Genomic DNA, 15,162 nt, shown 5'->3' on the forward strand with positions numbered 1-15,162 from the left:
TCAGTGGTTCTCAACCTTCCGAATGCTTCAACTCCTGAATACAGTTCCTCATGTCGTGGTGACCCGCAACTATGACATTATTTTTGTTGCTACTTCGTAACTGTAATTTTGCTACTGTTCTGAATTGTAATGTAAATATCTGATGTGCAGGATGTATTTTCATTCACTGGACCAAATTTGGCACAAATACATGATATGCTAAAATTTGAATACTTGATTTTGTCATTTGGGAGTTGTAGTTCTTGGGATTTATAGTTCGCCTACAATCAAAGAGCATTCTGAACGCCACCAATGATAGAATTGGGTCAAACTTCCCACACAGAACCACCATGACCAACAGAAAATACTGTGTTTTCTTATGGTCTTTAGCAATCCCTTTGACACCCCCAGGCATCCTGACTCCCAGGCTGAGAAACATTGCCTTAAACTAAGTTACCTAAACTGTTCCTCATTGGTAAGGCAGAAGTCAAAGATGGTTCGGGAGGTGCATTAATGCTCCGAGGACCTTGTCCCATGTTTTGTGACTTGAGAGTTGGGCAGTGTGGGGTTGAATCTCAACACTGAGGACCATCACCCTTCCCATATCTAGAAGGAAAGGCCTATCTGAGAGTAAAAGCAATCTCTAAACCAGGGTTGGAGACCTTGCTTTGCTCTGGAGGCTTTTGCAGCTCCCAAAACCCATACCTCCCTTGAACCATTCAGATACTGGCTGGAAAACCTTATGGGAAATCATTTGATGTCTCACTAAGGTGCAGGTGGCCACTCGCTTCTTCAGTTACTAAATTACAAAGGCCCATCTTCTACATCACCTTCTGTTTTATGAATGTTGAACTCAGTATCATCTCTTGCCCCGACTCCCACATATCTGCCTTACCAGGCACCAAGAAATGGACATCTCTTCCATTGGGATATGGAGGACAAGGTTTTCTTCCCCTTACACCAGTTACCAGGGCTGCAACAAGAGATTGTGACAAGGGTCCTGCTTCTGATTGTTGCATCCCTCTGGTTAGTCTGGGAGGCGGATGGAGGTGTCATCCTCTTGTGTCCCAGTTGTCGGCTGCACACACATCTGTAATTCTAGATTGCAAAGCCAATCCTCACAGACCAGCTCACATCTTCCACCCTGATCTTTGATTTCTAAAAAATAGGGGCATTTACCTTTGGAATGTTTCACCTTCCTGATGAAGAGGTGGTCATCTCTGGGGAAGGTCAGGTTCCTTGTCTTCTAAGGGAAGTCAAGCTGTTGGGACATGTGGGATGGTCTGAGCTGAGGCTGAAGTCAAAGATGGTTCTGGAGGTGCATTAATGCTCCGAGGACCTTGTCCCATGTTTTGTGAGTGTTCAGTCACCACCACTGAAGGGATGTCCTTGGGAGAACAGATGATTTAGAACAGTGTTTCTCAACCTTCCTAACGCCGCAACCCCTTAATACAGTTCCTCATGTTGTGGTGACCCTCAACCATAAAATTGTTTCAGTTGCTACTTCATAACTGTAATTTTGCTACTGTTATGAATCGTAATGTAAATATCTGATATGCAGGATGTATTTTCATTCACTGGACCAATTTTGGCAGAAAAACCCAATACACCCAAATTTGAATACTGGTGGGGTTGTAGGGGGATTTATTTTGGCATTGGGAGTTGTAGTTGCTAGGATGTATAGTTAACCTACTATCAAAGAGTATTCTGAACTCCACCAATGATGGAATTGAACCAAACTTGGCACACAGAACTCCCATGACCAACAGAAAATTCTGAAAGGGTTTGGTGGGCAATTACAACTCCCAGCAACTACAACTCCCAATGCCAAAATAAATCCCCACACAACCAAACCAGTATTCAAATTTGGTTGTATTGGGTTTTTCTGCCAAGACCTTGGGTTCACCTACATCCAGAGAGCACTGTGGACTCAGATAATGATGTATCTGGATCAAACTTGGCACGAATACTCAATATGCCCAAATGTGAACACTGGTGGATTTTGGGGAAAATAGAGCGTGATCCAACCAGTCCACCCTCCAGGAAATAAAGCCCGACTGCTCATTGGAGGGAAGGATACTAGAGACAAAGTTGAAGTACTTTGGCCACATCATGAGGAGACAGCAAAGCCTAGAGAAGACAATTATGCTGGGGAAAGTGGAAGGCAAAAGGAAGAGGAGCTGACCAAGGGCAAGATGGATGGATGGCATCCTTGAAGTGACTGGACTGACCTTGAAGGAGCTGGGGGTGGTGACGGCCGACAGGGAGCTCTGGCGTGGGCTGGTCCATGAGGTCACAAAGAGTCGGAGACGACTGAACGAATGAACAACAACAGAGCGTGACACTTGGGAGTTGTAGTTGTTGGGAATTATAGTTCACCTACAATCAAAACCATTATGAACCCCACCAATGATAGAATTAGGCCAAACTTCCCACACAGAACCCCCATGGCTTGAAGGGACTTACTGGAGCGAGCTTCCAGCCTTACATGCTCTTCCTTGCCTGCACGTGTGCATCTCGCTTCCATGCGCCAAGTACATCTGCTCTCTCTTCCGCACTTGGAGTCTTAGGAACAGCTTTCCCTTTGGCTGAGAGGCCAGCCAAATCTAGCAGAAGAGGGTTTTTGGTAGGAGGATTTACCATCTGTTTCAAAAAAGGAAGAGGACAAGCGGAGAGACCTTCAGCCTTTTCCACCAAAGAATTCCTAAGACCATTAGAAATATATGTTTACTGTCTACAGACGTCACATGCAACTCCTGGAACGATTCCATCAGCACTGCCTCCAGAAAATCCTGCAAATCTTTTGGGAAGACAAGCGGACAAATGTCAGCATGCTGGAAGAAGCAAAGATCACCAGCATTGAAGTGATGGCCCTCCGCCATCAACTCTGCTGGACTGGCCACGTTGTCTGGATGCCCCACAACCGTCTCCCAAAGCAGTTGCTCTACTCCGAACTCAAGAATGGAAAATGGAATGTTGGTGGAGAGGAAAAGAGATTTAAAGATGGACTCAAAGCCAACCTTAAGAACTCTGGCATAGACACTGAGAACTGGGAAGCCCTGGCCCTTGAGCGCTCCACCTGGAGGTCAGCTGTGACCAGAAGTGATGCAGAATTTGAAGAGGCATGAATGGAGGGTGAAAGAGAGAAACGTGCCAAGAGGAAGGCGCGTCAAGCCAACCCCGACCGAGATTACCTTCCACCTGGAAACCAATGCCCTCACTGCGGGAGACGATGCAGGTCAAAAATAGGGCTCCACAGCCACCTACTGATCCACAAGAATCCTGGAAGACTATCCTACTCGGCCAACGAGGGATCGCTTAAGTAAGTAAGTAAGTAAGTTTCTGATGGTCTCTAGCAACCCCTCTGAAGACCCCTTGCAACACCCCCAGGGGTCCCAACCCCCAGGTTGAGAAATGCTGAATGAGAACAAGAATGGAGGTCTGTGTCCATGGGCTTCAACCTTGATCTCCACAATCTTCCCTGTGAAAGTGTTTTGTCCTTCAGAGATAGTGCAGAGAAACGAATAACCATGTACATGTGTTAAAGAGAGACTGAACCCACAATGCACAGTTCTAGCAGTTGGATAGAATTCAGTTGGATAGAAGAAAGAAAGAAAGAAAGAAAGAAAGAAAGAAAGAAAGAAAGAACATGATGTTTTCATTTCTTTCCTAACTTCCATAGAAATGTGTGGCACAGATAAAAGCACTTGATGTCATCCGCTGGTTTCATGGAACACCGGCTTCTGGAAATATCACAAAGATTAGATAAGGGGGTTTTCAGATATTTTGTCTGAATGGAGAAAAGCAAATCAAGTCCTGAAGACTGTCACGATAACATTCATTAGTTGAAACTGACTAATGTGCATTTGTAAGTGGCCAGCAAAATTGCTTTTACTCTGTTTTCTCAAAAAAAAATAAATCCCTGAGAATACTGCAGCCAAAAAACGGTGTAATGCTGAGAAAAGACACCCAGGAGAATTGGGCGAGAAGTTAACAACAGATGTGAAACAAATCCTAATTGTTACATAGTGCAATGTGTGCTTAACATTAGGTTATGATGAAGATCTGGCAATGAAATGCATTAATCTACAATTACCAAAAGGTGGCAGGTTCGAATCCAGGGAGCGGCGTGAACTCCTGCTGTTAGCCCCAGCTTCTGCCAACCTAGCAGTTCGAAAACATGCAAATAGGTACCGTTCCGGCGGGAAGGTAATGGTGCTCCATGCAGTCATGCTGGCCACATGATCTTGGAGGTGTCTACGGACAACGCCAACTCTTTGGCTTAGAAATGGAGATGAGCACCAACCCCCAGAGTCAGACATGACTAGACTTGTCAGGGGAAAACCTTTACCGCATCTCTGTGTGCGAACCCACGCGATCTCTTTGATCATCTGGAGAGGCCCTGCTCTCGCTCCCGCCCCCTTCGCAGGCGCGATTGGTGTGAACAAGGGAGAGGGCCTTCTCGGTGGTGGCCTCCCGACTCTGGAACTCACTTCCTAAGGATATCAGGCAAGTCCCCACATTGGCAGTCTTTAGGAGGAGCCTGAAAACAGTTCTAGCCTCACTGTGCCTTCCCTGAATAAGGGAATAATTCCCAGCAAAATGTTCTCAGAAGCACTTTAACTACTCATTGGATTGCTCTCCCTTCATTTCTTTTAAAACCCACCTACCAGATACATCCTACCTCTGTTCATGCCCAGCATTTTTTTTAAAATTTTAAACTATTACATTTGGCCCGGCCATAGGTTTTTAAATCCTTGTGTGTTATTGTTTATATGTGATTTATATTAATTGTATTGTTTTTTGTTTATTGCTTTTCTGTTATATTGATGTGTTGTCGGGCTTGGCTTCATGTAAGCCACTCTGAGTCCCTTGGGGAGATGGTGGTGGGGTATAAATAAAGTATTATTATTATTATTATTACCAACAAACATAAAATATTTCTTCCAACGTATAGGTAATTTAAAATCTTGAAATAGGATGCTGTCAAGGGGGTGCATGCCATATGCCAGCAAATATGGAAAACACAAGAATGACCATCAGATTGGAAGAAAATCAACTTCTAAATCCATACAAAAAAGGGAAATGCTAAAGAATGCTCAAACTTCCGTATAGTGGCCCTTATTTCTCATGCCAGTAAGGTAATGCTCAAGATCTTGCAAGGTAGACTCCAGGAATACATGGAGAGAGAGTTACCAGATGTACAAGTTGGGTTTCGAAAAGGCTGAGGAACGAGAGACCAAATTGCCAATATCCGCTGGATAATGGAGAAAGGCAGGGAGTTTCAGAAAAACATCTGTTTTATTGACTCTTCTAAAGCCTTTGTGGATCATAATAAATTGTTTTTGGTGGGACAGGGAGGCCAAGTCACCTTACCTGTCTCCTCAGGAATCTGTACCAAGAAGCAACAGCAAGAACAGGCCACGGAACAACAGGTTCGTTCAAGATTGAGAAATGAGTACAGCAGGGCTGTCTACTTAGAATCATAGAATCATAGAATCAAAGAGTTGGAAGAGACCTCATGGGCCATCCAGTCCAACCCCCTGCCAAGAAGCAGGAATATTGCATTCAAATCACCCCTGACAGATGGCCATCCAGCCTCTACTTAAAAGCTTCCAAAGAAGGAGCCTCCACCACACTCCGGGGCAGAGAGTTCCACTGCTGAACGGCTCTCTCAGTCAGGAAGTTCTTCCTAATGTTCAGATGGAATCTCCTCTCTTGTAGTTTGAAGCCATTGTTCCGCATCCTAGTCTCCAAGGAAGCAGAAAACAAGCTTGCTCCCTCCTCCCTGTGGCTTCCTCTCACATATTTATAGATGGCTATCATGTCTCCTCTCAGCCTTCTCTTCTTCAGGCTAAACATGCCCAGTTCCCTAAGCCGTTCCTCATAGGGCTTGTTCTCCAGACCCTTGATCATTTTAGTCGCCCTCCTCTGGACACATTCCAGCTTGTCACTATCTCTCTTGAATTGTGGTGCCCAGAATTGGACACAATATTCCAGATGTGGTCTAACCAAAGCAGAATAGAGGGGTAGCATTACTTCCTTAGATCTAGACACTATGCTCCTATTGATGCAGGCCAAAATCCCATTGGCTTTTTTTGCCGCCACATCACATTGTTGGCTCATGTTTAACTTGTTGTCCACGAGGACTCCAAGATCTTTTTCACACGTACTGCTCTCGAGCCAGGCGTCACCCATTCTGTATCTTTGCATTTCATTTTTTCTGCCAAAGTGGAGTATCTTGCATTTGTCACTGTTGAACTTCATTTTGTTAGTTTTGGCCCATCTCTCTAATCTGTCAAGATCGTTTTGAATTCTGCTCCTGTCCTCTGGACTATTGGCTATCCCTCCCAATTTGGTGTCGTCTGCAAACTTGATGATCATGCCTTCTAGCCCTTCATCTAAGTCATTAATAAAGATGTTGAACAGGACCGGGCCAAGGACGGAACCCTGCGGCGCTCCACTTGTCACTTCTTTCCAAGATGAGGAGGAAGCATTAGTGAGCGCTCTCTGTGTTCGTCCACTTAACCAATTACAGATCCACCTCACTTGATTGTTTTATTGTGTTGAAATTGTATTTTATGGACTTGTTGTTGTTGTTGTGTGCTTTTAAGTCATTTCAGACTTAGGTTGACCATGAGCGAGGGCTGGGTAAATGACCTTGGAGGGCTGTATCCGGCCCCCGGGCCATAGTTTGAGGACCCCTGGTTCAACCCATTGCCCCACTGTGTCTCTCAATCTAATGGGAAGAGTCTGTTATTTGAACTGTTCCACATTTCCTAAAGTAGTATTAAATGTAATGGAAAATGATAATATCTCTCTGTTTAATGCTGCCCTTCTTTGTCAATGACATCCTGGTTTTCCCTGCATACTTTCCCCTTTACAAAAATGATGGCCAGTCATGATTCTGCCGCACTCCAATCGGAAGTTGCATCATTGTGCTATAGGTAGGTCCTTCAACACGGTATGCGTTTCCAAAAGTGTCCCTTTGTGACTCTCATTACGATGTTGTGATAAGGCCTCTGACGTAGGCAAGGCTTTTGGGGAGGCGCACCGGGATCGAAACTGTTGGGTTTGGAGAACCTCCAGGGTTTCTTCTTGACCAAAACCAAACAGGGTGGGGATGTTCTCATCTTTAGGGTATTACAGCTTTTTCCTGATGACAGGTTCCCTTTCCCTAACTTCCCTGGATGAGCAACTGATCTGCTTTTTGTTTAATTTTTGGCATGAAAATTACTCTTCAAATGAATCAGGTTTCCTGTCATTCCAATGAGGTAGTTTCTAAAGCTATTATCTCATCAGTAGAAATCTGGATGAAGAACAGGACCGGAGACTAGACTAAGGCCCCTTTTAGGCTGCCATATAATCCAGATTATTAAAGCAGATGATTTACATTATCTGTTTTTAACTGGGTTATATTAGTCTTGAAGTGACTGGATTGACCTTGAAGGAGGTCGTGATGGCCGACAGGGAGCTCTGGCATGGGCATTGACTTTGAGTTTGGAGTTGTAGTGCACCTACATCCAGAGAGCATTGTGCACTCAAACAATGATGGATTTGGACCAAACTTGGCACGAATACTCAATATGCCCAAATAGACCTTGACATTTGGGAGTTGTAGTTGCTGAGATTTATAGTTCACATACAATCATGGAGCATTCTGAACCCCACCAATGATAGAATGGGGCCAAACTTCCCACACAGAACCCCCATGTCTTGAAGGGACTTGCTGGCACGAACTTCCCTCTAGCCTCGCACACTCTCCCTCACCTTCACACACGCGCCATGCTGCCATGCGCTGAGCATGCCTGCTCTCCCCTCCCCACTTGGAGTTTCAGAAACAGCCCTCCCCTTGGCTGAGAGGCTGGCCAATCACAGTGGAGGAAGGCTTTTGGTGGGAGGATTCACCTTCTGTTTCCAAAAATGAAGAGAAGGACAAACAGAGAGATCTTCTGCCTTCCCTGCCAACGGAGTTCCTAAGGCCATCAGGAATATATGTTTTCTGATTGTCTTTGGCGACCCCTCTGAATCCCCCTTGTGACCCTCACTGGGGTCCCGACCCCCAGGTTGAGAAATGCTTGTCTACACTGTGATATAATCCAGTTAAAGGAGACCATCTGGATTTTATATGGCAATGTAGAAAAAGCATTAGAAGCCTCTTTTTCTGCCAGATTTGGGTACCCCAACATTTGTACCTTCCAAACTATGGATGAAAAAACGTGGGCCTGTTGCATTTTAATAAGACTTCTGTTCTCCTACCACGATTCCTTAACAGTTTCTCATCCTGCACAAATTACTTATTGCAAGTTCCCTGGTCAGAATGACCCCTAGCTATTTTTTGAAGGAAGAATTATTATTTCACAACAATAACATAGCTACAACTCCTATGAAAGTGGAACACCAAAAAAACAAAAACAAAAACCCGCCATGTGTATGTGACTTATGCGTAATTCAAACAAGTCATTGCAATGACATTAACCCGCTTTCTTTCATTTGCATGACTGATGTAAACGGAAATTATCTTTTCTACAATCTGGTGGGCTCTGTTGTATTTAAGCGTTGCCAAATTAATTTTGGCCACAAAATAGCAGAGGAAGGAACATATCAAAGCAGATGCAATCAACCCTCAAGATGTAAGGAGGAAAACCAAAACATGTGGGCGACTATCTCATACAAACACAGTGTTGACAGTAAATACAAACAAGCAAAATGCGTACAGCCTGTTTCAGAAATCCTGGATGAATGTCAAAGTCAATCAAAGTTACTAATGACCTGAAAGACACTAACTAATATAATATACAAATAACCAAGAAGACATGCTCCTCATCTAGTTTGAGGTCGAACCCGGAACTCCCTGCCTTCAAGCTGATTTGACCTGTAGCAGGGAGTTCCTCAGTTCTCCATTGCCCCGCTTGGGCCAACCGGCATGAACGTGGCCACAGCAGCAGCTGCAACTCAGAAGCCTTCTTGTTACTCTGTTGACTCGCGGATACGGGGCCCCGAGGTGGTTTCCGTATCCCAGGAGGGCCGGCAGTCATCAGCAGCCCGGGGGGAGAAAGGTTTATGGAAAGAGAGGTTTGAGGCAATGAAAAGACATGAAGTAACACTATGGAGAGGAAAAAGGTTAAATTAATTGATTTATTGGGGGGATTAGTTACAATGTTAGGAAGGGGGGGAAAGTGAAGTAATGAGAAGGCATCCGATGATGAGCTGCCCTCCACCCCGTCCTCATCACTATCAGCTGGTTTAGCTTCCAGAGCTGAACGCCAACGCCCATCCCTCCAACTCTTCCACTTCTTGTCAAGACTTAGGTCTCCCCAAGATTCTACAGTATCACCCGATTGCCAATCCCCACCACCAGAAAACCCCACAATTGTGTCACTGGACGTTGGTTGAGTACACATATTCTGAACCTCTTGTACCTTGGTCCAATCTAGTGCTTCCTCCTCATTCCCATCACTCCCAGACCCATCATTCCCAGAAAAACCCATGAAATCCTCTTCCTCCGTGGGAGCAGTAAGTATCTCCCGGACCTTCTTTCTCTGACGCTCTTCGTCTGACTCCTGCTCTCGAGTAATCCTCTTAGTTCCCCTATTCACATCTACTGTATCTCCTTCCTCCTCCTCACTCATTTCATTCTCGGAAAACCGCTCGAAGGATTCTTCATCAGTGGGTGACATAAGTATCTCCCGGATCCTCTTCCTCTGCTGTTCCTCATCTAGTTCCTGAATACCTCTTTTCCCTCCTCTGACACTCCTACTACCAGTTGCAGAGTTGCCAACAGACTTTACTACAATACTGTAAATCCGATGTTTGTAACTCAAGGACGGCATGTATATCAAACTATTGCTCAGTATTAGTTCATAGAATCATAGAATCATAGAATCAAAGAGTTGGAAGAGACCTCATGGGCCATCCAGTCCAATCCCTTGCCAAGAAGCAGGAATATTGCATTCAAATCACCCCTGACAGATGGCCATCCAGCCTCTGTTTAAAAGCTTCCAAAGAAGGAGCCTCCACCACACTCCGGGGCAGAGAGTTCCACTGCTGAACGGCTTTCACAGTCAGGAAGTTCTTCCTCATGTTCAGATGGAATCTCCTTTCTTGTAGTTTGAAGCCAGTGTTTCACATCCTAGTCTCCAGGGAAGCAGAAAACAATCTTGCTCCCTCCTCCCTGTGACTTCCTCTCACATATTTATACATGGCTATCATATGTCCTCTCAGCCTTCTCTTCTTCAGGCTAAACATGCCCAGCTCTTTAAGCCGCTCCTCATAGGGCTTGTTCTCCAGACCCTTGATCATTTTAGTCGCCCTCCTCTGGACACATTCCAGCTTCTCAACATCTCTCTTCAACTGTGGTGCCCAGAATTGGACATAATATTCCAGGTGTAGTCTAACCAAAGCAGTTTTCTGTTTCATATGTGCAGTTGTGCTGGCCTACAGACCTCCATGGAAGCAGAACTTGGGCCACCTTGTCATAGCACTGCTGTCAAAATACGTGTACCACAGGAAGCCAGCAGTCTTTCTCAAAGCCCATCTTCACTGTCCTAGTAATCATAATTATTTATATCCCACATTCCTCTCTTAAACAAACTCAAAGCGGCAATAGTTGTGTTTGTCTTCTTTTATTTGTGGAGCAGATTATAGTCCCGTGAATGTGTTGTGTCACAGTGTACATGCCAGCAACACATCTCTCTGGGGGTATCCATTGGGGAGTAGGTGTGACATGGGTCTTTGTGCCACGTATTGTGTGAAACAGCTCCTCCGCCCTCAAAGAAAGGCCCAGAGTTCAAGGGCCAACTTGCTACATGCTTCCTGGTTGGCACTTCCTAGCATTCATGGGTTCCTGTTGGTATAACATTTCCCAGACTTGATTTCAATAAGTCTTCCCACAAGCCAAGTGGGGCCAGGCGGTAGGGTGACCACAATACAACTTTGATTGTCACAGCCAAAGCATGATATAAGGCAGTGTTTCTCAACCGGGGCAGTCATGAGGAGGTTTCAGAGGGGTCGCCAAAGACCATCGGAAAACATATATTTCTGATGGTCTTAGGAACCCCTTTGGCAGGGAAGGCTGAGGATCTCTCCACTTGTCCTTCTCTTCCTTTTTGGAAACGGACAGTGAATTCTCAAAACCCCTCCTCTGCTGTGATTGGCCGGCCTCTCAGCCAAGGGGAGGGCTGTTTCTGACACTTCAAGGGGGGAGGGGAGAGCAGGCGTGCTCAGTGCATGGCAGCATAGTGCGCATGTGTGGGTGAGGGAGAGCGTGCGAGACTAGAGGGAAGTTTGTGCGAGCAAATCCCTTCAAGGCATAGGGCAGTGGTTCTCAACCTGGGGGTTGGGACCCCTGGAGGGGTTACGAGGGGGTGTCAGAGGGGTCGCCAAAGACCATCACAGACAGTATTTTCTGTTGGTAATTCTCTGTTTCTGGTGGGCTTCTGAATGCTCTTTGGTTGTAGGTGAACTATAAATCCCAGCAACTACAACTGCCAAATGTCAAGGTTTATTTTCCTCAAACTTCACCAGTGTTCACATTTGGGCATATTGAATATTCGTGCCAAGTTTGATCCAGATCCATCATTCTTTGAATCCACAGTACTCTCTGGGTGTAGGCAAACTACAACTTCCAAACTCAAGGTCAATGCCCACTAAACCCTTCCAGTATTTTCCGTTGTTCATAGGAGTTCTGTGTGCCAAATTTGGTCCAATTCCATCGTTGGTAGAGTTCAGAATGCTCTTTGAATGTAGGTGAACTATAAATCCCAGCAATTACAACTCGCAAATGACAAAATCAATCCTCCCATCCCAACCCCACCAGTATTCAAATAAGGGCATACTGGGTATTTGTGCCAAATTTGGTCCAATTCCATCGTTGGTAGAGTTCAGAATGCTCTTTGAATGTAGGTGAACTATAAATCCCAGCAATTACAACTTCCAAATGACAAAATCAATCCTCCCATCCCAACCCCACCAGTATTCAAATTAGGGCATATTGGGTATTTGTGCCAAATTTGGTCCAGTGAATAAAAATACATCCTGCATATCAGATATTTACATGATTCATAACAGTAGCAACATTACAATTATGAAGTAGCAATGAAAATAATTTAATGGCTGGGGGTCACCACAACACAAGGAACTGTATTAAGGGGTCACGACATTAGGAATGTTGAGAACCACTGGCATAGGGGTTCTGTGTGGGAAGACTGGCCCAATTCTATCATTGGTGGGGTTCAGAATGCTCTTTTATTGTATGTGAACTATAAATCTCAGCAACTACAACTCCCAAGTGTCAAGCTCTATTTTCCCCAAACTCCATCAGTGTTCACACTCGGGCATATTGGGTATTCATGGCAAGTTTGGTCCAGTTCCATCATTGCTTGAGTCCACAGCGCTCTCTAGTTGTAGGTGAACTACAAATTCAAAACTCAAGGTCAATGCCCACCAAACCCTTCCAGTATTTTCTGTTGCTCACGGGAGTTCTGTGTGCAGGGGCAGCGCAACCCATTATGCAAAGTAAGCATTTGCAGTATAGTTGATTTTGCCCAGGGTGCTCTTGGGGGAAAATAGACCTTGACATATGCGAGTTGTAGTTACTGGGATGTATAGTTCACCTACAATCAAAAAGCATTCTGAACTCCACCAATGATGGAATTGAACCAAATATGGCACACAGAACTCCCATGACAAACAGAAAATATATATCAGTGATTGGTTGGGGGGGGGGGGCACCAAAATACGGTTTGCTTACCGTTGAAAATTACCTAAGGCCTCCTCTGTCTGCGTGCCACCTTTGGTTCAGTTCCATCATTGGTGGAGTTCAGAATGCTTTCTGATTGTAGGTGAACTATAAATCCCAGCAACCACAACTCCCAAATGACAAAACCAATCCCCCTCCAACCCCACCACTATTCAAATTTGGGCATATCAGGTATTTGTGCCAAATTTGGTCAATTGAATGAAAATACATCCTGCATATCAGATATTTATGTTACGATTCAGAACAGTAGCAAAACTACAGTTATGGAGTAGCAAAGAAAATAATGTTATGGTTGGGGTCACCACCACAGGAGGAACCATATTAAGGGATTGCGGCATTGGGAAGGTTGAGAATCACTGGTCTAAGGAGTGAGATTAATAACAACACTAGATTTCTTAAGAAAAAGAAAGGAAATTGTGGCTGAAGCTATTTAGAAAAGTTTGAAAGGGAGGAAGGTACCTGGGCCAACTATCTGGCTACTACCATTCAAATACAAAAATATAAGATACATTTTCCAACCTAAAAGCAGCATTTTCTGCCAATTCCGTCTACCGGATCCATTAAATAGAAAGGCTGCCATGAAGGTAGGATTCAGGAACATGTTGGGGTCATTTTGAGCCTCATATTTCTCTGTTCTGAGCCTGAAAGAAGTCCGCAAAGAAGGAAAGTCACTGGAATGCTGCCTGGAATCTTTCACCCTTTTTCCGGCCATAACAACAAGGACTTCCAAGGGCTCACTCTATACACCGGCCAAGCTAATGCCGCAATTGAATGGAAATAGCAATAAAGGCAAGTCTGGCAAAAGCCAGTGTCGGGCTTCTTGTGTGGCCAGGCTTTGAACTGGCCATTGACTTGGTATGAAAAGTGAACAATAAAGGCTGAGGTCTGCTATAGGGATCTAACTGCACTGTTTTATATTTTTGCTTTTCCCAGAGGAAGAAACTCTGTAACAGTGTCCACACTGCTCCTTTCATATTGGGCAGTCATAGCTTGATGAGACACTAATGCTGAAATATAAAGCTTGAAGAGTCTTCCTCTGATAGAGATACATCATGAACTACAAATCCCAAGATTCCATAGAATGCAGCTATTGTCGTTAAAGTACTATTAAGGTGTCACTATTGTGCAATGTCAGAGAGCCCTTAGTACACTTATTCCAGTCCTGAAGTCCTAGCGAGGCAGAGTTTTACAATCCCTTAGAGTCAAAGGCTTCAATTATATTACTATACTACCTTGGGTACCCAGTGTGGCCCGGGTGGCTGAACTACAACTCACATTATGTCAAGTTAACCCTGAGAAACTCCATCAGTACTTAAAATTTGTATTGTTGGGCAACTTTGCTCCAGGTCAGTGTTTCTCAACCTGGGGGTCGCAAGGGGGTGTCAGAGGGGTCACCAAAGACCATCAAAAAAACACAATATTTTCTAGGTTCTTGTGGGTTTTTTCGGGCTATAGAGCCATGTTCTAGAGGCATTTCTCCTGACGTTTCACCTGCATCTATGGCAAGCATCCTCAGAGGTAGTGATATTTTCTGTTGGTCATGGGGGTTCTGTGTGGGAAGTTTGGCTGAATTCTATCGTTGACGGGATTCAGAATGCTCTTTCATTGTAAGTGAACTATAAATCCTAGCAACTACCAACTCGCAGAAGTCAAGGTCTATTTCCCCCAAACTCCACCAATGTTCACATTTGGGCATATTGAGTATCTGTGCCAAGTTTGATCCAGATCAATCATTGTTTGAGTCCACAGTGCTCTCTGGATGCAGATGAACTACAACTCCAAAACTCAAGGTCAATGCCTACCAAACACTTCCAGTATTTTCTCTTGGTCATGGGAGTTCTGTGTGCCAAGTTTCGTTCAATTCCATTGTTGGTGAGGTTCAGAACGCTCTTTGATTGTAGGTGAACTATAAATCCCAGTAACTACAACTCCCAAACGACAAAATCAATTCTCCCTCCAACCCCACCAGTATTGAAATTTGGCATATTAGGTAAGGTAAGGTAAAAGTTTTCCCCTGACATTAAGTCTAGTTATGTCCAAGTCTGGGGTTTGGTGCTCAATTTCTAGGCCAAAGAGCTGGTGTTGTCCATAGACATCTCCAAGGCTGACATGACTGCATGGAGCTCCGTTATTGGCTATTTGTGCCAAATTTGGTCTACTGAATGAAAATTCATCCTGCATTTCAGATATTTTCATTATGATTCATAACAGTAACACAATTGCTGTTAGGAAGTAGCAACGATATGGTTGGGGGTCACCACAACATGAGATGCTGTATTAAGGGGTCGCAGCATTAGGAAGGTTGAGAAACACTGCTCTAGATGCATCATCGGTGGGGTTCAATGTCCTCTCTGGCTGTAGTGAGTCAGTCTGCTCAAACCCCTCCAGTAGGTTGAGTTAGTCATGTGTGCCAAGTTTGTTCC

General features: G+C 44.6%; 1 long non-coding RNA gene across 1 annotated transcript in view; it reads right to left on the reverse strand.

Moving 5' to 3' along the window:
* LOC132782409 (uncharacterized) overlaps positions 1-15,162 on the reverse strand; it is a 38,645-nt gene that overhangs the window by 2,185 nt on the left and 21,298 nt on the right. The window contains exon 2 of the long non-coding RNA XR_009632081.2: positions 1,159-1,367. This is a non-coding gene — a long non-coding RNA (uncharacterized lncRNA). The remainder of the gene's footprint in view (positions 1-1,158; positions 1,368-15,162) is intronic.

This window comes from Anolis sagrei, chromosome 7 (assembly GCF_037176765.1).
Source record: "Anolis sagrei isolate rAnoSag1 chromosome 7, rAnoSag1.mat, whole genome shotgun sequence".
In the NCBI taxonomy this organism is placed as follows: domain Eukaryota; kingdom Metazoa; phylum Chordata; class Lepidosauria; order Squamata; family Dactyloidae; genus Anolis; species Anolis sagrei.